At 59.3% G+C, this 24,400-nt stretch overlaps 1 protein-coding gene across 1 annotated transcript in view; it reads left to right on the top strand.

The window, feature by feature from the left end:
* The window catches only part of LOC116578871, a 120,783-nt gene that overhangs the window by 1,290 nt on the left and 95,093 nt on the right, over window positions 1-24,400 (top strand). The gene's annotated exons all lie outside the window — the stretch shown is intronic.

Raw genomic sequence — 24,400 nt, 5'->3', positions numbered from 1 at the left:
GTGCCTGTGCCTTCAGCCACAACAGGCTTATTTTGTTGGCCCACACGGCTTTAAAAATGGGACATTTCACATATAAATGCAGTTGTCTTGTCCTCTGGATAAACTCAGCAGATCTGGCCACACTGGGCCCGTGTTCCCGTCTGGAAAGGAGGGTCTGCGACCCAGCCATGACTCGCTTTGGCAAGGTCTGGGCTGACCGTCTGCCGTAGTCCCCACCACCCCTGGTTGTCTGCCTCCAGCCCCTTCTCTAGTCCACAGTGTCCCCTGCTTCCTGGAGGCAGTGGGTTTGCAGTGCTTCCGAGTGGGAAAAATGCGTCCCCGGTGACACAGTCACAAATAATGTTGGGTCAAGTCATGCACAGTTGAAATTCCTTGCAGAGAGCCTGGATCAGGTCACTGATGGGGGAAGCCGATAGCCAGTCACAGGTTAACGGGCCTTTTGCTCTGGGGAGGATATATAAATATACCCCAGAGGGGATCTGAACTTTCCCCCACCTAACTGATCCGTCCCTAATTGTTACCAATTGGTATTGCTTTCTTTGTAATGGAGACGCTGTCCTCATTCTGAGGCTCGGAGTGACCCTGCGGTCCAGCTGCCCGTCCCCAGAGGTCACTGGCTTCCTGGGATAAGCACTCTTAGGGTTTTGGTGTTTAAGACACACTGTTTTTCTTTCTTCCCTAAACTGGTTCCATTCATCTTAAGTCACCAAGTGCCTTGATACCCCTGAAATCCACTCTCGTTGGATTCGTATCACTAAGGAAAGTCGTGAGAACGTCACCAGAACGTCAGGAGACACGCGGTTTTGTTTTATTCGTGCGTTTCTACAAGATAACGTGTGCGCGGATGCTCGCGGCTCCTGGTTCCATCTTCGCTGGCCTTTCTGCCTGCCTGGCAGGTCGTTTTCTGCAGAATTGCGAGCTGCTGATTGCTTTAAACCCTGTGCCGTGCCCTCCGACCTCTGGCGCGGTGAGCGCGTCAGGGTAAGGATGAGTTCAGCACAACCCCCCACCCACACACACTGGGACTCTCCTGGGGTCTGAGCTGGAGCAAGCAGGACAGCCCCCAGCGGTCCACGGCCCCGAGTTGGAGCAGGGGCTGGCTGGCATACCCCTGGTGCCCGGCCCTGGCCGGCTCAGGCGGAGCAACATCGGATGATCCTAGAGAGAGTCACCCTCCGCCCGGAGCGTCCTCCTCCCTGGTCTGTCTCGGCCTGCGGGCACACAGGGGACACGGGCGAGCAGGTGCCAGGGGCTGGGGTGGGTGGGTGGGTGGGCTGTTGGCTGGAGGCCGCAGGCTCCCCGTGGGACATGAGCCTGGGACAGGGCCAGGCTGAGCCGCATTTTCAGAATGGGCTCGGTGCCACCAAATGGCACAGTACTGAGTGGTCAGAAACGTGAGTTTGATGACGTGTGTCTGTTACCACGACAGCAAAAGGCAATGGGAAGGAAAAAGGATTATTCAATGAGAAACGTTTAAAATGAAAAATGAGAAGATCGTATGGGTCTTGTCCTTTCCTTTAGTAACGTGCTGTCGTGTTGATGGATTCGCGGATGTTGAGACAAACTTGCAGCACAGGAATCAACGCCCCATGGTCCTGGTGAGCGATCCTTTTAATGGACTGTTGGGGCCTGTGGGCTGGCATCTTGGCGAAAACATTGGCCTCCGTGTTCTTCTGGGGTGTAGGTCTGTAATTCTCCTTTTGGGTGGGGTCTGTGTCTGGTGTGGGGATCGATGTAATGCTGGCTTCCCAGAATGAGTTTGGAAGGTTTCCCTCCATTTCTATTTTTTGAAACAGTTTCAGAAGAATAGGTATTAATTCTTCTTTAAATGTGTGGTAGAATCCCCCGGGAAGCCGTCCGGGCCTGGACTCTTGTTTGTGGGGAGGTTTTTGATGACGGCTTCAACTTCTTTGCTGGTGATGGGTCTGTTCAGGATTTCTATTTCTTCCTCGTTCGGTTTTGATAGCTTATATGTTCCTAAGAGTGCGTCTGTTCCTTGCAGATTACTTAATTTGTTGGCCGATGAATCACTAAATTCTACCTCTGAAATGAATAACACGCTTTATGTTAATTAGTTGATTTTTTAAAACATTCAAAAAAGTTGAAATGAAATGAAAAATGACCAGGACTACCCCAGCGAAACACGAGAAAGCCTCGTGTTCGTGGAACAAGCCCGTGGTCTTTCACCTTCCTTGTGGGGAACGGGTATATGTTCCCTCGTGTTATGGTCACACACACACACACACGCAAGTGCTGTCACACACACAGCCGTGCACACACATGCTCCTGTGCTCACACCCGCTCACAGCCTGGTGCCCTCCGAGCACAGTCCTGTAACCCTGGCCACCAGCTTGTTGCCACGCCGCAGACATCGGGTGTGACCCGGGACCACCGGTTTCCTCACCGGCCGAGGGAGACCACGGCCCCCCAGTGAGTCAGAGGAGAGTGACCGGGAATTGGTCTGTAGCAGCACAGACCGGGAGTCTTGAACCACAGATGTTTGCTGTCTCGCTGCTCTGAAGTCCGCAGTCAAGGTGTTGGTGGGCCGTGCTCCCACTGAAGCCTGCAGGGCCGTCCTTCCCTGCTCTTTGGGTCTCTGTCCTCCCTGGGGCTCCCCCTCTAAGGACCCCGGTCATATTCTATCGGGAGTCTGGCCTGTGCTAGTGTGACCTCATCCTAACTAATGACACCTGCAATGACCCTATTTCCGAGTAAGCTTGCGTTCTGAGGGACCCAATCAGCCCCCCAGTGCCCCGAGTCCCTCCCTGCCCCAGCGCCTCTGAGAACCTCTTGATCCTTCTGGAAACCCACAACTATTTCTCCTGAGCGTCTGTGGCTCTGAAGGGACCTCTCTTAAGCCCTGGCTTTCACGGTTTAAAGGAAGTGAACATTGTGGCCGTGGTTTTAATTAAGACTTGATGGGCCGTGTCCTGACAGCATCAACAAAAGGAGCATGACACAAAGACAGAATGTGATAGGAGGCCCCGGAGGGCGGCCCCGGCTGGGCCGCGAGCCTGCATTCTGTAGCAGTGCAAGGCCACTTCAGAGCACACTGGGGAACTTTGGGCGGTCCCTTGTTTGCTGAGAAGTCCCACCCACGCCCGTGGACCCTCGGCAACCCTATCAGCCCAGGCTGCCCGAGCGGGCGGACTTTGCTGTGCCGCTTAGCCGCGGGTCCTGAGTGGGTTGATTCCAAACCCCTGGGTCTGAGTCAAGTTCTCCTCTGGAACTCACGCCCCGGAGACGGAGGGCTCTGGTGGCGGGGGCCATGGCGTGACGATGTTTTCCTGGTGCCGTGTGTCCCTGTGTGGCCTGCCTGAGAAACTGGCCTGAGAGTTCAGGCCACCAGAGGGGGCTTGGAATTAAGCTTGGCTTCAGTACAGGCCCAGGGGGGGCTTGGCTGGATTTGCCCGTGGCTGTCATTTCCTTAAAGTGCCCGAAAGAACCAAAGTCCTCACACAGACTAGTGTCGAGTGGGAGAAGCGGCCACAATGACAGATACGCTGACGGTCTTTCATGGAGTTCAAAAGCAGGGAGGGCCTCCTGACTTGTTCACGGCCACGCACACGGGTGCCGAGTGCAGAGAAGAGCGGGCCGTGGTCAGCTCCCGGGCAGGGAGGACACTGCGCTGTGGCGGGGGGGCCCTAGGGCTGGGGGCTTGGGGCACTGGCGTGCTTGATGATCCCGGGGCTCACCTCTGGGATCAGCCTGGGCCCATCCTAAGAACGTCTGTACCTTGGCTTATGGCTTGTGAGGTCCAGCTCTGCAGCCTTCCAGCGGCGGGGGCCTCTTGGCTTTCCCGTCTGTTCTCTCATCAGTAAACAGGAATGAGGGGCCCACCGGACGGGGTGTTGAAAGCCCCACACACAGGCTCGGGGGGTTGACCCTGGCGCAGGCCTCTGTCCGGAGGGTACTCCTGAGCACTGCAATGGTCATTGGAAGACACAGACTTTCTCTTAACCGCCGCACTGATTCCCGGCTGCATTGCAGGTGTTAGATGCCTTCAAGCAAGGGCTTAAGCTGAAACAGAGAGAAACAGACACAGACGGACGGACAGACAGACACGAAGGGAGAGAGCGAGAGAGCATTCTACCACCCATGGCTGACACCGGGGGCCGAGCCCCTGGAGTTCTAGCTCCTGAGGGCGCTTCCTTTTCTGTGCACCTGCCCCGGGAACCCCAGAGGGCTTAGCCTCTCCTTGCAATCATGGGAGCCAGTTCCCTATTCTTTGCAATAAATCCCCTTGAAAGCCCATGTATTCATACTTAATTATTAATTAAATCACCTTGGGCCCATCGTTCTGCTTCTTGGACAGGATATTATCATTTCACAGAGAATTAAAGAAGAAGAAATAGTGAAAAAAGAAGAAGAAGTAGTGGAGGAGGAGGAAGAAGGAATCGTATAAAATTCTTCGCCCTTGGTCGTTCCCAGTAACAAGTTCTCTGTAAGTGTCAGGCACTAACTTCATTATCGCTGCTCAGCACCATACTGTTGAGAATGCTAGGACCCTCGCTGGAAGAGGTGGCAGAGCTCCAGACAGAGGGCAACACCCCCCCACCAACACACACGCCCCAGGGAGGGACGAGCAGGCTCCCGGGCCACCACAGCCAGGGCCAGAGAATGGGTCGCAGGGGAGCTGGTGCTTCCTCTTGGGTCTCTCGGGACGCTCACCCATGGGGGCTCCCTCTCTCCCCGTGGGAGGTGAACCCAACGTGCCGCGCAGTGGAAATTCCCAGCCTTATGATGGGGCTGCGTGTGGGCCCCGGGGCACCATCCTGCTGGGGTCCGTGTGACGCTGTGTGTGTGTGTGTGTGTGTATGTGTGTGACATCTCGAATGTCCACTCAAGTATCCGGGGACAGCCTGAGCCAGAGCCACCCAGCTGAGCCCTTCCTGAATCCCTGACCCGGGAGACCCAGTCCCCACCGGTGGCACGTGCTGTCCCCACAGGTGGAGCCGGTGCTGGCCAGGGTGCGGGGAGGGAGTCTGGGATCGTCTGGGCTGCAGGGCTGGCATCCTGGCCCCGCCGCTCCCTGGTGGAGGACCCGGGTGTGTAGTTTTTCCTCATCTCCTCACAGTTTCCCAGTCTGTAAAATGGGACCACGACCATGGCCACGTCCCCAGGGGTGGCCCTGAGGAGGGAACACAGACATGTTGACTGAGCCCTCATCCCCTGGGAGCCTCTCGCGATCTGCGGACCCAGGGCAGACACGGGGGCCGGTGATGTGGCAGGAAAGTCTGAAGCTGCCGTCTTGGCTTTTCACACAAGGGAGGGCCCCCGGCCAGCCTGGTCAGGGACCGGCAGAGCGGTGACTCAGAGCGACCTTTTCCTCAGCCTGGCTTGGAAAGGGAAAGTGTGATGCCATCGTCATCCTGGGGAATCTACCGCTTCCAGACCCTGGCCTCATCATTTCTGTCCGGGGGTGGGGACGGTGACCACCATGGCAGGAAGGAGGATTTGGCTGGGGGCGGAGGGGTTGGTGAGGAGGCGGAACCGGGGCCGACAGGCCCGCTTCTCCGGGTCCTAGGAACAGAGAACCCAGGCAGAGCACACACCCTCGCTACAGTCCCTGGACCAGCTCGAGAGGTCCTGGTGCCGGATAAGCGTCCTTGTCCCCTGAAAGCTTTTCCTCCTCTGGCAAGTGCGGACATGGATGAGCCCGTCAGCCCAGCCTGCTGCTCCTGAGACGTCCATGGAGACGGAGAACCCAGAAGACGCCCAGACCCGGCCCCCGACCCATACTATACAAGTAATACCCGGGGGGTCTGGGGTCCGAGTGTGTCACCTCACAAGGGCCCATGGTTACTAGCTGGTAGCGTGGGGTTAGACACCTCAAAATACCTTCCTTGTGCCAGAAATCCACTCTTGTTTTGGACATTGGCGTCTTGAAGCCTCCCACCAGAAACCAGTAGCCCCGTGGTGGAGTCACAGCCACCGTCTCTCTGACGGAGTCCAGACGGATGGCTAATGTCTGCGGTGTCCCTGGCACACCAGGCTGCCCCTTGTGCACTTTCTGTATACTGGCTCATCTTATCCTAAAAACATCTACGGATGAATACTACGAGACACCCCCCGCCCCGCATTCAACGGCTGGGGAAACCGAGGTTCAGGGCAGTCGGGGAGTCTGGTCATGGACACGGCTGGACTGGAACCCGGGTCTCTGGTGGCAGGATCTCAGCTGTGAACAAGGATGCTGTCACCCAGGTTTGGCTTCACAGGTCCAGCACGACAGCCACGGTAGCTTCCAGCCACGTGGGGCCATTTATCTAAGTAAAGTACAGCGAGACCGGTTCAAGGTCCGCTCCTCAGCGGCACTAGCTGGCTTAAGCCCAGCGGCCGGGGGTGGCTTCCCCGAGGTGGTGACACGGGAGCGGTGACCGCACGGTGAGAACAGCCACTTCTGTGACTCGCACCGGAAGAGCGAGTGGGCGACCGGGCCAGCGTTCTTGCAGACCTCCAGCTGGAAAGGAGCTGGCGGTGGAGGGACAGCGAGAAGGCCCCAGGCCTGGTGGTGGGGGGGGGGTTGGCGTCGGGCCGCAGGTGGACCGTGGACGGGAGCGGCCCCAGGCAGAGGGCGGGAGGCTGCAGGGAGGCAGTGCGCGTTTATTCCAAGTGCGAAGGCATCGGAGAGCAGTGGGTGCGTGGAAGACCGCCCTCTGCCTCCTCCTTTCCCCGTCCGAGCGCCCTAGACACAACCGGAAAGGCTGCAGCCTCGTCTACCGGCTTCTCCTCTGGGACACGGGGAGGCCGTGGGGTCCGAGTCCTTCACCGGTCTTGGTCCTGGGAGCTGGGCTCGGGCTCCAAAGCGGAGTGTGAAAGGGGCGTGGGGAGAGGGATGGCTTTCAGAGGAGCGGGAGCGGCCCTGGGAACATGGCAGATGCAACGGCCCGGGAGCCAGAGACGCTGTCTGGGCACCGCGCGCCCCACGCCCCCGAGCACGTCTGCGTTGACCTGTACAGGCTCACCTTGCAAGGACCGACAAGTGACAGCTGTGTTTGTCTCCTTGAAGGGAAACTGGGGGCTGGGGAGGTGGGGAGTGACTTGTCACTGAAAACCCTTTTGTGCCTTGTACACCTTGTTCTGCGTACGTCCGAAACACTGATAAATGGAAACCCCGTAGTTCTCAGTGGAGGCTGGTGAGCTTCTGGCAGGAGGTCCCCTCGCGTAGAACGTGGCGTTTCAGGAGGGCGCGTCATTTCGTAGTGAGATGATGTGGCCTCAGAGACTCCTGGATCTAACATAGAATGTTCAAGATCTGGCCCAGCCCCCACAGCACACGGGAACATGCAGACCCAAGAATTTGGGAGGCATCTGGGCCGCACGTGGGGTTGACCTCCAGCCTCCTGCTCCTGGAGATGCTCTGCTGGGCCAGATTCTCGCCCTGGAGCTCCTCATTTCTAGATTTTTATAACCCTGTGGTGCAAAAGAAAAAATTGCCTATATGAGGGCTTCTGTGTTTTCCAAGTGAAAATCAGAGCTTTATAATCCAACTGGGGTCCATGGGTGGGTTTGACACCCAGGAAGCCGGAGGGCTCTGCGCTCTGAGGGCTGTGGCGGTATTGTCTGGGGCCTGGGGGTGGATTATGGCAAGGCTGGGGGCCAGGAGACTTCCCAGCAAATCCCAGACTTAGCCAAATATGGAGGATTTTACGCAAAATAACGGACTTGGTTCTGACATGTGTGCGATTCAGTATGTGTGTGTATAGCACGTGCGACAAACACAGAATGCTTTTGTGATTTGTTCTTACTGAACCTTGCGGTGAGACACATCCTAAGCACCTCACAAACGTGTGTAACGGGCACTATGCCATGGTCACTTCAAGTGTGTGTCTCGCAGTCATGGTGGTAAGTCCCCGGTCTGCCGTTCTTAACCAGTTGTGTGTCCAAGGTCGCCTTAACTGGCTCCGGGGATCAGCTTCTCCGTCCGCACAGTGGGTATGTCGCCAGCTCTCCCAGGGCTGCAAGGAAGGAAGCTCTGTGTTAGTCGGAACCATACGTAACTGCTGACTTTGACCTGTTCGTACTTGCAAAACAGGCAGTTTCATATGGTTCAAGGACACAGACAGCTGAGCCCACTGCCAGCCCTTGGAAAACACTCCATAAATAATAGCTTTTTTTTTTTTCAACTTCTTTAGCCAGAGAGGAGCTCAAACTTCAAGTAAACCTTCCTACCCCAAAGATACTGTGTTTCTCCATTCATCATCCTAAGTCCTTCGACCGGCTCCCCACCCCCCCAAGATTACTCTCCAGCAGGACTCCCGCAAATAAGCAAAAGGCTTTCACAGGGCTCCAGCCTTTCAAAGAGAGGAAATCTTGGTGGTGATTTTTTGTCGCCATAAACTCTGATTTCCAGTGGCTTCCGCACCAGTGCACTACGGTGGCCCAACGCGGGCATCATGAGGTCAGTTTAAGAACTAGTGCAGGAGCAGAGAGCTCGGAAGGCGGGCTCCTAAACATGCGCACTCCTCAGCCACATGTCGCCCTTGCCAGGTGGGGAGCCCCCCCCAGCCCCTGACGAATGCGTGGGTCCTGAGCCAGAGAACCATGGGAGGTGAGGTTCACACGGGCTGATCGCATCGGAGATACCCTCACGCGGAGAGACGCCCTTCCGAGTCCCTTTTCTGCCAAAACACCATAGCAACCAACATGGAAATGCTGTTCCGTCTCTGGGCCCCGGCCCCGTGGGTGTCAGCGCCTTTCCCCAGGAGGGAGGACAGATGTGTGTGCGGATGGCTAAGCCCTCCCGGCGCGGAGAGATGGCCCGCGGGCCCGAGTCCCACTGTTGGCTTCGTGGAAAGGATGGCCGAGGGCACGGCCCGGTGGAACTCTGGAGGAAACTGAAAGGGTGTCCACAAGAGCCGAGTCACCACTGCTTGGAAAGGAAACCAGAAGCCTTTGGGTACCGTGAAGAACACATGGTGCCGTGCCGAGAATGCACACTCTGTGACCAGCTACGTTTGCACGGGTTTAGAGCGACAGTGCGGGCACAGAGCATCGTCGCTGAATTACTTACATGTCCGCACAATATGTCAACCGTGTTGAGGATGGCGTGAAGGGCCCTACTGGGGGTGTCCTCGGGGCCCATATTCAGTGGGTGGGAACCCTGGGCCGCTGCGTCGCTCTCATGGACAGAGTGACCTGGTCAAGGCGCGTCAGTCACACGGGAGGGACAGTCTGGACACACAGCCGCTGCTCCCGCCCGCCACCCCCCGACTGGCCACAGGGCCCCAGTCCCCGGCCACAGGTGCCTTCACCACGCAGCCACCTGGACATACTTTACAACAAGCATTATCGGGAACGAAAGTTACCCAGAAGAGACTCTTGATTACAGCACAGAGGTACAGCCTCCGCAGGTTGTGGACAAAATATGTCGGGCTGAGGAAATCAGCATACCCTCTACAGCGATCCCCGCTCGGACGCCACCGCTGGAACTGTAGGTTGGGGGGGGTGGATGAAACCTGGGTCAAGGCTCCTTGGAGCGCCCATTCGAGGGCAGGCAGGGAAGAAATACAAGAAGGGCCCGGAGTATCTTGTGGGGCCAGAAAGCAAGAAAGTCTTTTTGAAAAAAAAGGATGGGCCATGTCCAAAGGACACAGGAGTTCATCGGGAGGATCTTCCAACGGCCAACCCAGGACAGTCTGAGCAACAGAATAAAAAAACGGGAGCGTTGGGTTATTACCCAAATAATAAAATAAATATCCGCAAGCCGTACTGATAGAAATAGAAGTCTGATTAAATAAATACATGGGCGAGAGATTGAGCTTCCTTGCAGGAGGTTTCCAGATACTACATGTGCGAGGAGTGAGGGCCACGAGAAGTCACCGTCAGTGAGAGTCACTGTGGACAGACCCAGCGACAAAGGCGGAATCAGTGGGTGGATCTCTGAGGAAGCAGAGCCCCAGGACATCTTCCCTAAAAGACCTCCCGGCTGTGGCGCGGCGGCGACCTACGCCCGCACGTTCTGCACGCCAGCGCCCTGCGGGGGTGGTGAGGTGGGCTGGACTCGAGGCTCCCTCGGACCAGAGAGGACCGGGGATGGGGGGACACGGGGACCTTGCCGTGGAGGAAGCTGGCAGACCCCCCGGGACCTGGGCCGCCATCGTCTGAGACAGCACGCACCCCCGGGCAGGATGGGTCAAGAAGGACACGTCACTTCTCTCATGTTCTTCCCCGAATCCTTCACCGCCTCTGACCAGAAGCAAACATCAGACAAGCCCAATTTGAGGGACATTCGGCGAAACCCTCGACCACGACTCTTCAGAGGATCACGGTCATGAAGAAGAAGGAAAGTCCAAGAAACTGTCCCAGACGGGGAGCCTAAGGTGACAGGGCCCAGAGCGTGAGGTGGGGCCCCGGCGGCGGTCCTGGCGGGAGCCCGGGAAAGGCGCAGAGTCGCTCTCTTGGGCACTGGTGTATCACTGGGTCAGTCACGTTGGGAAGCAGCTCGGAAAGCAGATTTGCTAACCCTCCGTATGCAGCTTCCCGGGAGGCACGAATCCTGTCTCTACATATGTACGCAGCACCGTCGCTTGTGCGTGTGTGCAAACGTGTGCATGCATGTGCATCCGTGTGTGTGCCTGCCCAACGTCCGGTACGAAGGGTCCGTAGCCAATGCATCCACCATAGCCCAAGGCTGGGAACAGTCCCGGGGCCTGTCACCGCGAGCGGGGCGGGGTGGCGTGCTTGCTCTCTGCAATGGCAGCTGGCAGCCCCTCCCAGAGTCACATCGGGGACCGCCAGGGTCCCCGAGCCTCTTCCAGGGGGTCGGAGAGATCAAAGCAATTTCTGTTACATCAGCAGGATGCCGTTCGCTTTTCCGCTCTCGCCACATGGTGTCTGGAGGAGCATTCCAGAAGCCCTGGGACACGGCGTCGCTGCGACTGGGCCCCCAAAGAGGGACACGGGACATTCTTGTCTTCATGGTTAAGGTAACTGCGCCGTTCGACGGTTCGCCCCGTGGTCAGGGTTTGGAACCAGCTGGCCCCGAGTTAGAATTCTGGCTTTTTCACTTCCTAAACTTCGTTCCTGCTCGCGAACTACAAACAACGCGTCCTCGTGTTGCCCGCGTGAGCCCTGGCTTGTCGTAGCTTGTGCACGAATGCGTGTGCTAGACGTGTCCAGGGACATGGGGGGGCCCGGCGCTTGTTGTTGCCGTCAGGCTCCCCCGCGGAGGAAGAAGAGACACACCTGCGAAGCCACTGCCCCAGGCTCTCCGCCGGTGAGTGGGCCCGTGGGTGCCGCCCGTAAGAATGACTTCCTGGGGGCGCCTGGGTGGCTCAGTGGGTTAAGCCGCTGCCTTCGGCTCAGGTCATGATCTCAGGGTCCTGGGATCGAGTCCCGCATCGGGCTCTCTGCTCAGCAGGGAGCCTGCTTCTCTCTCTCTCTCTCTCTGCCTGCCTCTCCATCTACTTGTGATTTCTCTGTCAAATAAATAAATAAAATCTTAAAAAAAAAAAATTAAAAAAAAAAAAAAGAATGACTTCTTGACCTCCTGCCTGCCACACCCTCTGCTCCTTCCTCTCCATCGGGAGTAAGCATCTTGCCTGTGAATGCCCCAGAAGAGGGGGGTCCCCTGACCCGCCGCGGAGAGCAGGTTTCCTGCCTGTGTCACCTCACGCGATCACACCAGCCCCTAGCGTCAGGTCAGGACGGCCAGGAACAGACTACCTGAGTCCTGGGCCTGCAGGGAGTCACTTGGCTTGGTCCCTGGAGGACCCGTGCCCCTCACCTGTGCTCCCTGAGTCTGGGAAACGTGCTCCTGGACCTTTTCTCTCCCTTATGGGAAGATGCCCCAAACCCATTGTGGTCCCCTGAATCCCCCCACTCAGGATGTGGCTCTGAGGCGCCGCTTCATGCCCGGAAGGTTAGATCAGCTCATGAGCCCATAACAGTCGCCCCCTCTCTGCTGGGGGCGCGGGGGCGTCCTCACAAGCCAGGGGCCATATTTCAAATAGCAATTAATTGACGACAAATAGTAATTAATGGGCCACATTCCTACTTGGGCAAAGTGCATAATTCTGTGCTTCTCAAGGCGGGATGGGCCGCGTTCTTGTTTTCTTTTAATCTGGTTTGAAAGACCGCACTCTCCCAGGCGGCGGGCCGGCGCTCCGTCCCCCGTGAGTTCATCCGTGTGGCATGTGGGGCCTCAGCGCCTCGGGAGCTGGAACACCCCCGTCACCGCGCCGCGGGGCCTCGGGAGCGTGGGTGAGCAGCCTAATTAGTCGTGGTCCCCACATATTAAAAATCATAAATATTCTTCTCAGAGACAGGGGAGGAGTGGGAGTAGGAAGGAGGCAGCTTCTGGCTGATGTGTGTGCCTGCACACGCGTGTGTGAGTGTGTGAGTGTGTGTGTGCCGGCATGTGCGTGTCCATGAGTGCCCGAGTGTGCGTCTGTGCGTTTGTGTGGGACTGAAGTTCACGAGGACAGCTGAGCGGGCAGACCCCACTCGCCGGCAGAGGGGTGGTCGCGTGCCCATCTGAGAGCAGGCCCCACGCCTCGACAAAGGGAGGCCTCGCGCGTCGCCTTCCCAGGGAGACGAGTGTCCTGAACACCACGGGGCAGGGCACCTGGGCGGCTCAGCCAGCCGAGCGTCTGACTCTTGATTTCAGCTCAGGTCGTGATCTCAGGGTCCTGGGATCGAGCCCCCCCGTGGGGCTCTGTACCCAGCGGGGAGCCTGCTGGGGAGTCCCCCTCCGCCCCCGCCCCGCCCTCTAGAACAGAGAAGCAAGTCATTAAAAACAAAGCGCAGCATCACCATCTCCCACGGGAGCCGGCAAGGGGTAGGTCCCTACCGGCCTCTCAGCCCAGCGCTCGATGCTGGGAGTGAGGACAGAGCCCGCGCGGTGCCTCTCGCCGAGAAGCCCACAGTCTGCCTGGGGCGACTGTCAGGGAGACGGACCTTCGGGGCCATCGCAGTAGGAACAACAACAGCGTCCCTTCCGTTAGGGCAGGTAAGCGTCGGTGGTACACAGTGACATCCGCATTTCTCCCCTAGTGGGTTCCGTGACCAAACGTCAGAGCCGTCCTTACTAGAACCCGCAGACCTGAGCCCGGACTGAGGCCTGAAAACCCCTGATAGGTCCAGGCGAGCAGTCTCAGAGGCGCCGCAGATGCCACCACCACGCTTTGCTGCCGGCGTCTGCCTCGGAGGTGAACCTGCCTTCCGGGCAGAGACGAGCGAAAATGCTGGTAGCCTGTCCTTCCTGTGCTGGTCCGTGACGGTCCTGACGTGACGTGGCGCGGGTCACGCGTTCTTGCTGCCGCCTGTGGGACGCGTGGGCCGGGGGCAGCATGGACGGGAGGGCAGCCCGCCCAGCTTTGGGCTGGGAGTCCCGAGCAGCACATGCAATGGTGGAAAAGCAAGTCTTAAAATCTTAACTGAACATAACCAGTCCCCGATTTTAAACGCAGCCTGTAGCTCGTGTGCAAGTGCTTCCCTACATTCCAAGTGGGTTAGTGTCGCTGATTCTGTCTCAAGGGAGAAATAAAGGCATTGTATTAATATTTCCCAAGGCATGCAATTACTTGAAAAAGCCCCAAACAGTCCAGACTAATGAGTGTGTTTGTCCGGGAGCGGTCTGGAAATCTAATTTTTGACGGTGTCGTTGAAATTGCTTTGAATACAATAAGGAAGGAAGGAAGGCAAAACTATTAATTTTTATGAAGGTCCTGTATGTGTTAAATGCTGCATAGATGCTTTTCATACCATATCTCATTGAGCTAGAAGGCTGAGGATGCCGAGCTCTGACACGGTGTGACCTTAAAACAGCATTTCGGTGAGTCAGTTGAGGTACATGTGGAGGAGATCCAAACTGGCTTAATCAATAAAGGAAATTGATTGGCCCATGTAACTGAAAAATCTAGAGATTTTTCTGGCTTCTGTGTGGGCTTCAGGCTCAGTTTGTTCCAGCAGGGATGTGTTTTCTTCCTCTGTCGGGTCTCATGGGGCACTGGGTCCTCCTGCAGAGCTCCCGACTTCCCATCACCAGGCCGAACCCCTTCACTGGGAGCCCAGCCCTCTCCCTCAGCTGCCGCATCTTTAAAATGAGTCGGGGTGATCTTGTCACCTCTAAGGGCCTTCACTGCTCTGAGGTTCTGGGGTGCTTGGGTTTCACCCTTTGTGGCAATCAGGAGTCCTCGCCTCTGGTCTGGCTCATCACTCAGCTTCTGTGGAACCTCGAGCATTCGTGCCTCTCTGGGGCACGGTTCCCTGGTGGTGACATCAGGAGGTTGAGGCAAGCGCCCTGTTTGCGGTTGGGGCTCACCAGGCCATATTTCTGGCCTGGCCTGCTGGGGGAGGCAGACACCTGCACCTCTGCCCCAGAGTAGGGGTGGGGAGAGACTCCCCATCTCCGGAGAGAAGGCTCCTCGTCTGACGGGGAAGGAAGGCCAGGCAGAAGGCTGGCCTCATCTGTGGCCTCCCCAGGCATGGGTCATTTAGTCACCCCTCTTCAGCTGGGCATCCGAATCTAGTGACCTGGTCACCCACCAAGCTTGCGGGAGACCTGGCAGTGACCAAATCCAGGTGCCTCTTTCTCCAAGAGTACGTGTCCCGCGGTAGCCGAGCCAACACGGTGGTGCCACGACAAAGCAGGGAAATGCACTCAAAGCCGGGGACTCGGCTTCCCAGTCCTCACAGGTGCTGAGGGCTGGGACAGACCCAGGGCACAGGGGACGTCTTTACAGTTCAATCACTGGAAGGACTAGAATATGGGCGTCAGCTGCAGTGTCCCCAAAAGAGCCTGCCAGGGTAGGCTTTGTTCTCTAGGCTTGCTCGCCCATGGCCCCAAAGTTGGTGCCGACACATACGCAGAGTGGGTGCTGGTCAAGAGCGGGGGTCTGGGAGGTGCGGTGGGTGCTAACAACCAGCTCTCAGGGGATGCCTGACATGCAGGGCCCCCTTGTCACCAGGCTGGCAAGCGTCCTGCTGTGGCTGAGCTCACTGCTGCACTCCACCAGCCGGAGGGATGTGTGTCTATTTTCATGCAAACAAGGACATCTTGGAGTGGGGAGGGGAATGTGGTCCATGAGTACCCCGGGCAACAGGCAGGCTCGGGGACCTTCCCAGGCAAACTGCAGCACTGGTCGCCCTCATCAGAGACCAGAGGCCTGACACAGTATCTTGCCCAGCCCCTGCCTTTCTTGGATGATGGAACTGAGGCTCTAGAAGGGAGACCCCTTTTCCAAGGTGTTGAATCTCGTTAATATCCCCACCGTAATGCCTTTGTCAGGGGCACCTCGGATGGCAAAAATGAAAAAATGATCATAATACCAGCTGGGGAAGAAGGCACAGTGTCCGCTGGAGCCCGGAGACGAGGGTCACCCGCTCCGTAGCTCTGTCTGGAAATGGCTTTGCTGTCTGGGGAAGAAGATACACACAGACCACTCGGGGGGCTCTGGGGGCTGACCCTGCCCTGCTATGTCGTTCGCCACCTGCTCTTTCGAAGGTGGCGATGGGGCATGAAGCCACACATGGGGGTACCTGCAGCCTCCACGGAGACATGGTGGGAGGGACACTGGCCTGAAGGTGAGGACACATGGGCTCTGGCGTGCTCCGGGCCTGAACCCTGCTGCCTCCCCTCCCGCCTTTTGGCTTCTTAGGAGTGTTAGTTTAGAAGATGTGTTTTTGTTTTGCCCACAAAATGACCTTTTTTTTTTTTCCCCCAAGATGCACTTAGGACAGGTGCCCACTGATCTTAAACCTTCCCGCCTCCCCACCACTCCCTATTGTCTTACAGCTTGTATCACTCAGTTTAAGTTCCATGGCTGGCAGGGTTCCTACAGCTGGGTTGCCGCATCTAGCAGACTGGGCATTACCGTGTCCCGTGGGCTATTTGGGACGTACTTTCACTAGAACAGAGTCTGTTTCCAACCTGAAATACAAAGGTAACAGGGCATCTTGCACCTTTCCTAGAAGTTTTATAGAGACAGGTGAGCAACAGAGCCGTGGACCAGAGACTTCCAGGTACCTTCTCGTTCTGACTGTTCCTTCCACCTGACTGACCCTTCCACCTGTTCATTGAGCGGCACTTACGGACGCCGACTGCAAGCACGCCTGTACTCTGGAAGATACGGCTGGAGCCCCGATAAGCCCAGAGTCTCTGTGGTTTCAGCTCAGAAACACTGTTGCACTCAGAGATACACAGTGACAATCAAAACTAATCTCAGAACAGCTCGGCTCCTCTAATTGCCTTTCTCCACAACCACACGGAGCCCCAGGCTGGCTGCCTTCTGGACAACCCAGGAGCCCCGCCTTATCCGTCCCTCCTTGTGCTACCGGCTGCCACCTTGGAGCTTTTCATGCGGTGACACCTTCCCAGCCCTGTGGGCTCCAAACCCCTTGTTCCATCACTGCGCCATAGATGTGACCATTCGTCTGCTGAAGACTTTCCCTTGGGAAGAAGAAGGAGTGAATTTTGGGATATTCTGCAGTGTCCGTAAGGGGCAGAACAAACATGGGTGCGTATCTGTGTGTCATTTGTGTCCTGAGCATGTAGAAAACCATGTTCCTGCCTTTGAAAGAGCTTAGCATATACACCGGGCACAAGGTGTATCCAGGATGGTGGAAAATAGAAGCCCAGGACAGCAGCGCGCCCCCATCTGAACAATGCGCTGGTGAAGACAGAAGGAAGAAAAGCAGAAGAAGAGGCCAAGGCTGGGAAAAGCCAGAGCTTAAATGCCTCCAGGCCCTGCCCGCACCCTAACCTCTTCCGGCTCGCAGCACCACAGCTCCTTGGCAGAGGGCTGTCCAAAGGCCCTGGAGCCGGTGCTGCCCGCACTCGTGGCCGGTGGCCGGCCAGAGATACAGAGAGTTAACGCCCCTGGGAGCAGCCCCAGCCGCTGGCCATGAGAGCTGGCATAGAAATACTCCAGCTCGTTCTCCTTGGGTGGGATAATTCTCAGGCCTGTGCTCCACGGCATTTCCCAGACTAACTTGCTTGATAAGGAACCGCCCCCCGCACCCCCTCCCCGCGTCTCCTCCGGGTTGGCTGCTTCCTCTCTCCGGGTCTCTTTCCCGCTTGCTCACTACCTTACTGTGTCCCTGAGCTCACCCCCCAAATCAACGCGTCATGCTAGAATCCTTGTTTCAAGGGACCCCAGACAAGACAGGCTAATATCCCAGAGAAATGGCAAGACTCAACTCCAAGTGAGGTCGGAAGGGGACACCGGCCCAGGCAGGAAGCAGCCCAGCGACGTCTCCTCCGGCATCACCCGGGGTAGCCCCATCCCTCTTGGGGCTCAACAGCCCAGGGAGATTAGATGCACACCGTCTCACCAAAGACCTAGGATCTGTTCCCGTGGATTTCCTTTCCTGACTCTGCCTGCTCCCGCTTCAGGGTCTTTCTGTTCCACAGGGAGAGGCTGGGCTCACAGAGCAGCCGGCCTGCACTGCCTATCGGGGGGTCGGTGGGTCCTGTCCGACAGTGATCATGACACCTGGGAGAAAAACGTAGCCTTCTGGACGGCTTTCCCCAGCAGCCACGGCTGGGGCACTTCGGGCAAACCCGCCATTTCATCTTCACGACCACAGAACATGGTGCTTTCAGAAACCCTGCTTGGCGTCCGAGGAATCGGAGCTATAGGGAGGTCAACGGACTTTCCCAAGGACACACAGCAGGGAGATGGGGACCCAGATCTCAGCCTGGGCAGCGTGGTTCCAGAGCCCACACCCCGAACACGCCAGCCGGTCCCAAAGAGACCGCAGGGGCACAGGCACTAGCTAACCCAGAATCCCACGTCGGCAACCAGAGGGAGCCCCCTCCAGCCCTCCCCGGACACGGCCTCGGACGCGCCAGCCAAGGCCCGATACAAGCCTGCACACTCCTCATCTGAGGGGTGAATGGGCCTCCCGAGTTATTTGGAGGGCTCCCAACAGGGAAGCAACACAGGCTTCAGGCCTCCGTAGAAATGCATCCTGAGGGAGTCCTTGCCTGACCCCCTTGTTCCCCCCAAAGCCCGTGAACGAGGACGGTGGGGCGCTTCTGCCTCCCGTGCCCGCTAACTCCCAGAGTCGGCAGCGGGAACCAGCCCCGCCTGGGATCTCTCGGGGAAGGGATTCAAGCCGCTTCTCATTTTTTCCCTGTCTTTCCGCCCACTGCTGGTGAAGGACGCAGTGTGGTACGTTTTTAAGCCCTCGGACCCTGTAATCGCCTGATGATACATCTGTTTGCCGCCCGCCGCACCCCCGCCAGCCTCTCCTCAGTTTCCCAGCCGCCAAATCCACAGTCCCGCACCTCCGGCCTCCGAGGGGTACTCCTGGGGCATTCGCGAGGCGAGAGGCAAATTTGGGAACTGGGGAGCGCTCTGCTCGCACAGCTTGGCCTCCTGGTGACCCCAGCCTGGCCTGCGTCACTGGGACTCGCTGAAGGCTGATTACAGCCCTGAGCAAGGGCTTGTGGCCACAACCTACCACACGCCGAGTCCTGGCCGGGTTAGCAGGGCGAGCGGAGGAAAGCCCTGAATGCCGACAACACTGTGCGGCGAGGCTGGCTTCCCGCTCAGCGGGGGAGCTTGTGGGATCCGAGGAGCCGGGGCAGGTTGTCGCGACCACAGACAGACCCCTCCCCAGGTGCCAGCACTGAGTTCCACCCACACCCCAGGGGACCCCGAGGCTCTTTTCTTGCTGGGAGCAGGGTGTGCTGGCCGGCCAGGAGCGGGGGCTCAGGACCTCCCCTCTCAGCGGGGTGTGGGGGGAGTGCACTTAGGGGCCCATGCTGCAGGGAGGTGACAGAGGGGAGCCGGGAGCAGGACTGTCTCCATGAGCGCTGGTCCTCTCGCCACCGTGTGCCCCTGGGCCGCTTTCCCTCCAGGGCCTTGGCTTGCTTGTCGCCGGCAATAACGACCGTGAGCGGCCGACAGCAACGGTCACCGAGCTTTAGCAGCTGCAGTGATCGCCCGCGTCCTGTCATTTCGTCACGCATTGGACCGTGCCGGTAACTGTGAGGCAGGTGTTGGCGCTGTGGGTCTCTGCCGACAGGGGACGCGGAGCAGGTGGAAGGAGCCTGTGTATGTAAGTCAGGAAGCCGGGATGGGGACGTGCGGATGGGACGTGCGGATGCGACCCCGGGCGTGCATTCTTACCCTCCTGCTGTGCCTCCCTCGTGCCCTGCATGGACGGTCAGCGGGTCCCGGAGCCTCCTGAAGCCGACCATGCTGTGGACATCCACGGGCATCTCTCCCCGTCTGCAGACTGCTTCAGGGCCTCAGAGAGGTTCCTAACCCCAGAGATGGCCCCGAGCCAAGAACCAGGGTCCTTCCCCTTCCTGCACGGAAACCCTCACCTCTGAGAGCTCCGAGACTTCATGCTCCAGCCCACGGTCGGTCGCTGTCCCACTCTGCTGTGTGTCCCTGGCATCCAGCTTCCTGCCTCTCCCTAGCGTAGCAAGTCCGTCACCGCCCCCACGCAGGTCCTCACCCACAAACCCCCCACCCCCCCCCCCAGCCGCTGAGACGGGGATTCAGAAGCCTGGGCTCCCGTGAGAGCAGTGACACTCCAGGCAGGCGTGTGGCTCGGACACCACGGGGCTCGGCGCACGGCTGGCGGGCTGCTGGTGCAGGGCAGCGGCGCGGTCGCGAGTGTGCCCGAGCCTGCTCCGTCCCTGCCGCGCGGCCCTGTCCCCCTCGGCCTTCCCTCCCTGGCCTGTGAGGCGGATGATGACGATGGTGGCTTCGGGGGGCTGGGAGGTTCCGAGGAGGGGAACCCCAGCGCTGGCCACGGCCGGCGGACCACGGCCGCCGCGGCCACTGTCCTTGGCTCACCACCCTCCGTGGCTCGTTCCTCCAGCCCCGCCCACGCCCGCACAGGACCCTCCCACGCTCGCCCCCTGCCCGTGTCTCCGTCGCCCTTCAACTTGGTCTCCTTCCGGTTCCCCAGCGCCTTGGTCACGTCATTCTCACCCTTTTCCCCGGAAGGGAGCACGGAGAGAAACACCACGGGCTTCGAGAAGCCGCCACCGAGCCCATCACTCTGGGCGCCGTTCTGACCGTCCTGGTGGCGGCCCCGAGGTGGACACGTGGTCTCCCACGGGTGTTTAGGAAAGCAGACTCCTTCCGTCAGACGCGGTGACATTCCCAGCCCTGACGCCCGAGGTCAGGAGGCTCGCCCAGCACCCCTCGGACCGGGAGGCCCGGCCATCCCGCCCCCCAGGCCCCGAGAAGCCTCCCCTCCTTGTCGGCCGGTGACGCTCCGGACTCCTGGCCCAGACCACGTGGTCGCCATGCGCACAGCCCACCTCGGGGACTCCGGGCAAATGTTATTACAACGAGAACAGGGATTCTGCTTAGGATAACAATGATGAAAATCTGCGTTAGCCGACTTCAAGCTGCAGAGAGCCTCCCCCTCTGCGCTCGGAGAGAAGAAAGGGACACGAGTTTATCACTTGAGCCGGCAGCGGCGTTTCATCTGGACCTCATCTTCGCTGCTAGCTTCCTTATTAGCGGGATTTTTGCTTTTAATGAGTACGTTTCACACTACCAGGTGTTTCGAATTTTTGTCTTGTTCACTTGCTTACATGAGGAAATTCAAATAGAGACCAGTGCATTCATAAAAACCCAGTCGGGGGAAGAGCCTCTCCCCCGTGTGGGGGTCCTCTGCCTTCCCCAGGCACCCCCGGTGCTGGCTGCAGCGGGAAGCTCAGGCACCAGGAGCCCATCTCCGGGCGTGACCCGCCCCCCCCGGTCCTCTGTGCACTCAGATGGCCTCAGCGCCTCCCCCTCCACCCCTCCAATTCCCACCGGGGCGTCCCCCTCTCCCTCCAAGACCACCTCGACCTAGTGGGACCGGGTCCCCTGACATCCATGGCCAATACACAGGGCACGTGCTGAAGGCGCAGAGACGGAGAGGGGACGGCGTCTGTGCAGACTGGCAGAGGGAGAAAATCCCCTCGCCTTCTCCATGCCTCTGGAGCCTGCAGTGTGACCTGTCAGGGCTCACACTTACCTCTGCAAAAACCCGGGCAAGGTCAGGGAGTGAAGCAAGTGTGGCCTCTTCCCCTCTCTGGGGAGACAGTGTGTGCCAGCAGGGGTCACCGCGGGCCCCTTCCACGGGCAATCCTGGGAGACGCAAGACGACCTCGGTGCCCGGTGTGACCCTGCCTCCTCTCTGCGGCAGAATTAGTCTCAAGCAGCCACCATGGGTAAGGACCAAACCAGGGCTAAAGGTACCAGAAGCAATGAACATTCCTTGACTCAGTTTCCCTTCGGGGCACCGCACTTCAGTGAGCAGAAATCGCCGCTTGCTGGAATGACTTCCGTTCAGCACCGTCTTCCTGGGGCTTGTCCGGCGTGTGGGGCTGGTTTAAGCTGCAGTGTTAGCGGCTGTGGGGCCGGGTCTACGCGAAGCCCCTGCCTCCCAGCTTCCTGCCCTGAAACAAATCATCTGAGCCCACAGGAGGGATGCAAGTGAGCGGAATGCACCGTTAAAGGTCTTCTGTGAGGCTCCAAAAGACACGATTAAAGAAACCATTTATTTGGGTTAAGATTCAGTGGATTTTAGGGGCACCTGGGTGGCTCAGTGGGTTAAAGCCTCTGCCTTCGCTTCAGGTCATGATCGCAGGGTCCTGGGATCGAGTCCCACATCGGGCTCTCTGCTCTGCAGGAAGCCTGCTTCCTCCTCTCTCTCTGCCTGCCTCTCTGCTTACTTGTGATCTCTGTCTCTGTCAAATAAATAAATAAAATCTTAAAAAAAAAAAAAAAGATTCAGTGGATTTTGAAAGGATTTTTCTCCTGTGTTTTTCCTTTTTACTGACATTCACCCCTCCTGCCTCCCAAAGCAGACCCAGACTTCTTACCAAGACAATTCTCAAGTGAGAAGGCGATTGCACAACTCAAAGCCTCCAGAATGTCCCGGAGAAGGACTGACAAAGAGCTTGGGAAAGAGGGCAGCGGGTCCGTGGGCGCGGATTACCCCGGCCGGGGCTTCAGAGCTTGGGTCCCGTTTGGCGTCTCCCTGAGCCACGTACTCTGTCTGGGGAGAGAGAATCGGGGAGGGCAGGGGAACGTGCTGGGAAGAGAGTTCTTCGCTGATTGGAAAGGAAAGAAGGTGGCGTGACTTTATCATTCAAGGTCATGGTGGTGATTTATTTCTTCTAGATAGTGGTGAAGCCCCTCCTTTAAACAGGGGAACTTCTTACTCTGCCTGACCCCAGCCTCCCCTGAGGTGCTGCTCTCAGCAGGGCACACGGGGCCCCGCTCAGCCGCTCTGACCCATGGTGGTTCCAACAGTCGCCCACCTGCGCGCCTCACGCCCGCCCCGATGGTGTCCGCTTCCTGCCCCCCCGATGGTGCCCGCTTCCTGCCCCCCCGATGGTGCCCGCTTCCTGCCCCCCCGACGGTGCCCGCTTGCTGCCTCCCCGACGGTGCCCGCTTCATGCCCCCCCGACGGTGTCCGCTTCCTGCCCCCCCGACGGTGTCCGCTTCCTGCCCCCCCGACGGTGTCCGCTTCCTGCCCCCCCGACGGTGTCCGCTTCCTGCCCCCCCCGACGGTGCCCGCTTCCTGCCCCCCCGACGGTGTCCGCTTCCTGCCCCCCCGACGGTGTCCGCTTCCTGCCCCCCGACGGTGCCCGCTTCCTGCCCCCCCGACGGTGCCCGCTTCCTGCCCCCCCCGACGGTGTCCGCTTCCTGCCCCCCCGACGGTGTCCGCTTCCTGCCCCCCCGACGGTGCCCGCTTCCTGCCCCCCCGACGGTGCCCGCTTCCTGCCCCCCCGACGGTGCCCGCTTCCTGCCCCCCCGACGGTGCCCGCTTCCTGCCCCCCCGACGGTGCCCGCTTCCTGCCCCCCCGACGGTGCCCGCTTCCTGCCCCCCCGACGGTGCCCGCTTCCTGCCCCCCCGACGGTGCCCGCTTCCTGCCCCCCCGACGGTGCCCGCTTCCTGCCCCCCGACGGTGCCCGCTTCCTGCCCCCCCGACGGTGCCCGCGTCCTGGCCCCCCCGACGGTGCCCGCTTCCTGCCCCCCCGACGGTGCCCGCTTCCTGCCCCCCCCACGGTGCCCGCTTCCTGCCCCCCCGACGGTAGCCCGCTTCCTGCCCCCCCGACGGTGCCCGCTTCCTGCCCCCCCCGACGGTGCCCGCTTCCTGCCCCCCCGACGGTGCCCGCTTGCTGCCCCCGTCTCCATCCCACTGCCTGGCTCCCGGGGAAATCACAGAGTGCGTGCTTGTCCCCGCCGGCTCCATCTGACTCACCCCATGGACCTGTGCATGTGTCCTCTAGTGCGAACGCCCTGAGTCCCACTCACCCTCACTCGATCGCCTGTACCGCGGAGGAGGGTCCCACTTGCCCCCAGAGGAGAAGGTTCTGTGTTCGTCCGCCCCGAGCACTTGCTCCGTTTTCATTCCACGTGAGAAATGTCAGCAGGCAGAGGGCATTTCCGCCGAGCTGCGGCCGGTGACCTGTCTGGCCCCTGTTCAAGCAGAGGCGGAGGCCACGGTGCAGGACGGCCAGCCTCCGGGCCTGCCGACGGGCACGCTCGCATCTCCCGCCGCCCTCCCACGCAGCGCGACAAGGCGTGAGCAGGGCGATCAGGCTACTCTGCGGGGTCAGCAAGTAACTGAACTCGTGCGTGTGCCGAGGTCCCCGTGAGGAAGCCGGCGGGACGCCATCGGCTCACGGCGGTGTCCCGGGCACGCCGTCGGTGATGGCAGCCTCCTTCTGCTGCCCTGCCTCAAGCCCACAGCCGGGACTCGGCTTCACGTGTCCCTTGAAACCCGGAACACTTTGTAACAAAGTCAAGCCTGTTTCCTTCCTGCCTCGCACCACAAAAGCCCTTTCAGAGAACGCTGGCAGACAGGCCACCAGCCGCACCAGGAGACCGCGAGAGGAGGTTGAGAAACCGCATTCAGTGGGGCAGAATTGCTGTTTGCCGCGTACCCGGCAGAGGCCCCGCAAACCTGTTCCGGAGTCAGAGCGCGTGGCGCCTGTGCTGTTACATGGGGAGGGGTGTGAGCTGCAGGGGCCCCGCACAGGGAGGGAGGGAGGAGGGCCGGCTCCACGGGCATCGCCGTGGCCGCTGCGACCGAAAGCGGCATCAGTCACGTTCACGCACACATGCCCACCACACACCGCGCTGAGTGTTGTCCACACGTCCCCAACCCCCGGACGACACAGGAGCCGGGCCGCACTCTCCTGGTGCCGGGTGACACGCGTGCCTGAGCTCCCAGAGGCCTCCAGTGGCACTGTGTGCTTCTCGCCGGGCTCAGAGTCAGCGTGGCTCTGCTGGGCCAGGGGTGACTGGCTCCGCGTGCTTCCCACGCGGTGTGCTGTTCCCGGGACGGGCAGCAGAGGCTAGAGGTTGACCAGGAATCCCTGAAGATCCTCTGGTCCTGGCCCAGAACTCATCACTGGGTCATGTCTGCCCACGTTCCCCTGGCCAGAGCAAGTCACAGGGCCAAGGCCATGCCCAGCAG

Source organism: Mustela erminea, chromosome 19, assembly GCF_009829155.1.
Source record: "Mustela erminea isolate mMusErm1 chromosome 19, mMusErm1.Pri, whole genome shotgun sequence".
NCBI classification, from domain to species: Eukaryota; Metazoa; Chordata; class Mammalia; order Carnivora; family Mustelidae; genus Mustela; species Mustela erminea.
Note: the sequence above shows the minus strand (reverse complement) of the source record. Positions and strands in the feature narration are given on the sequence as shown.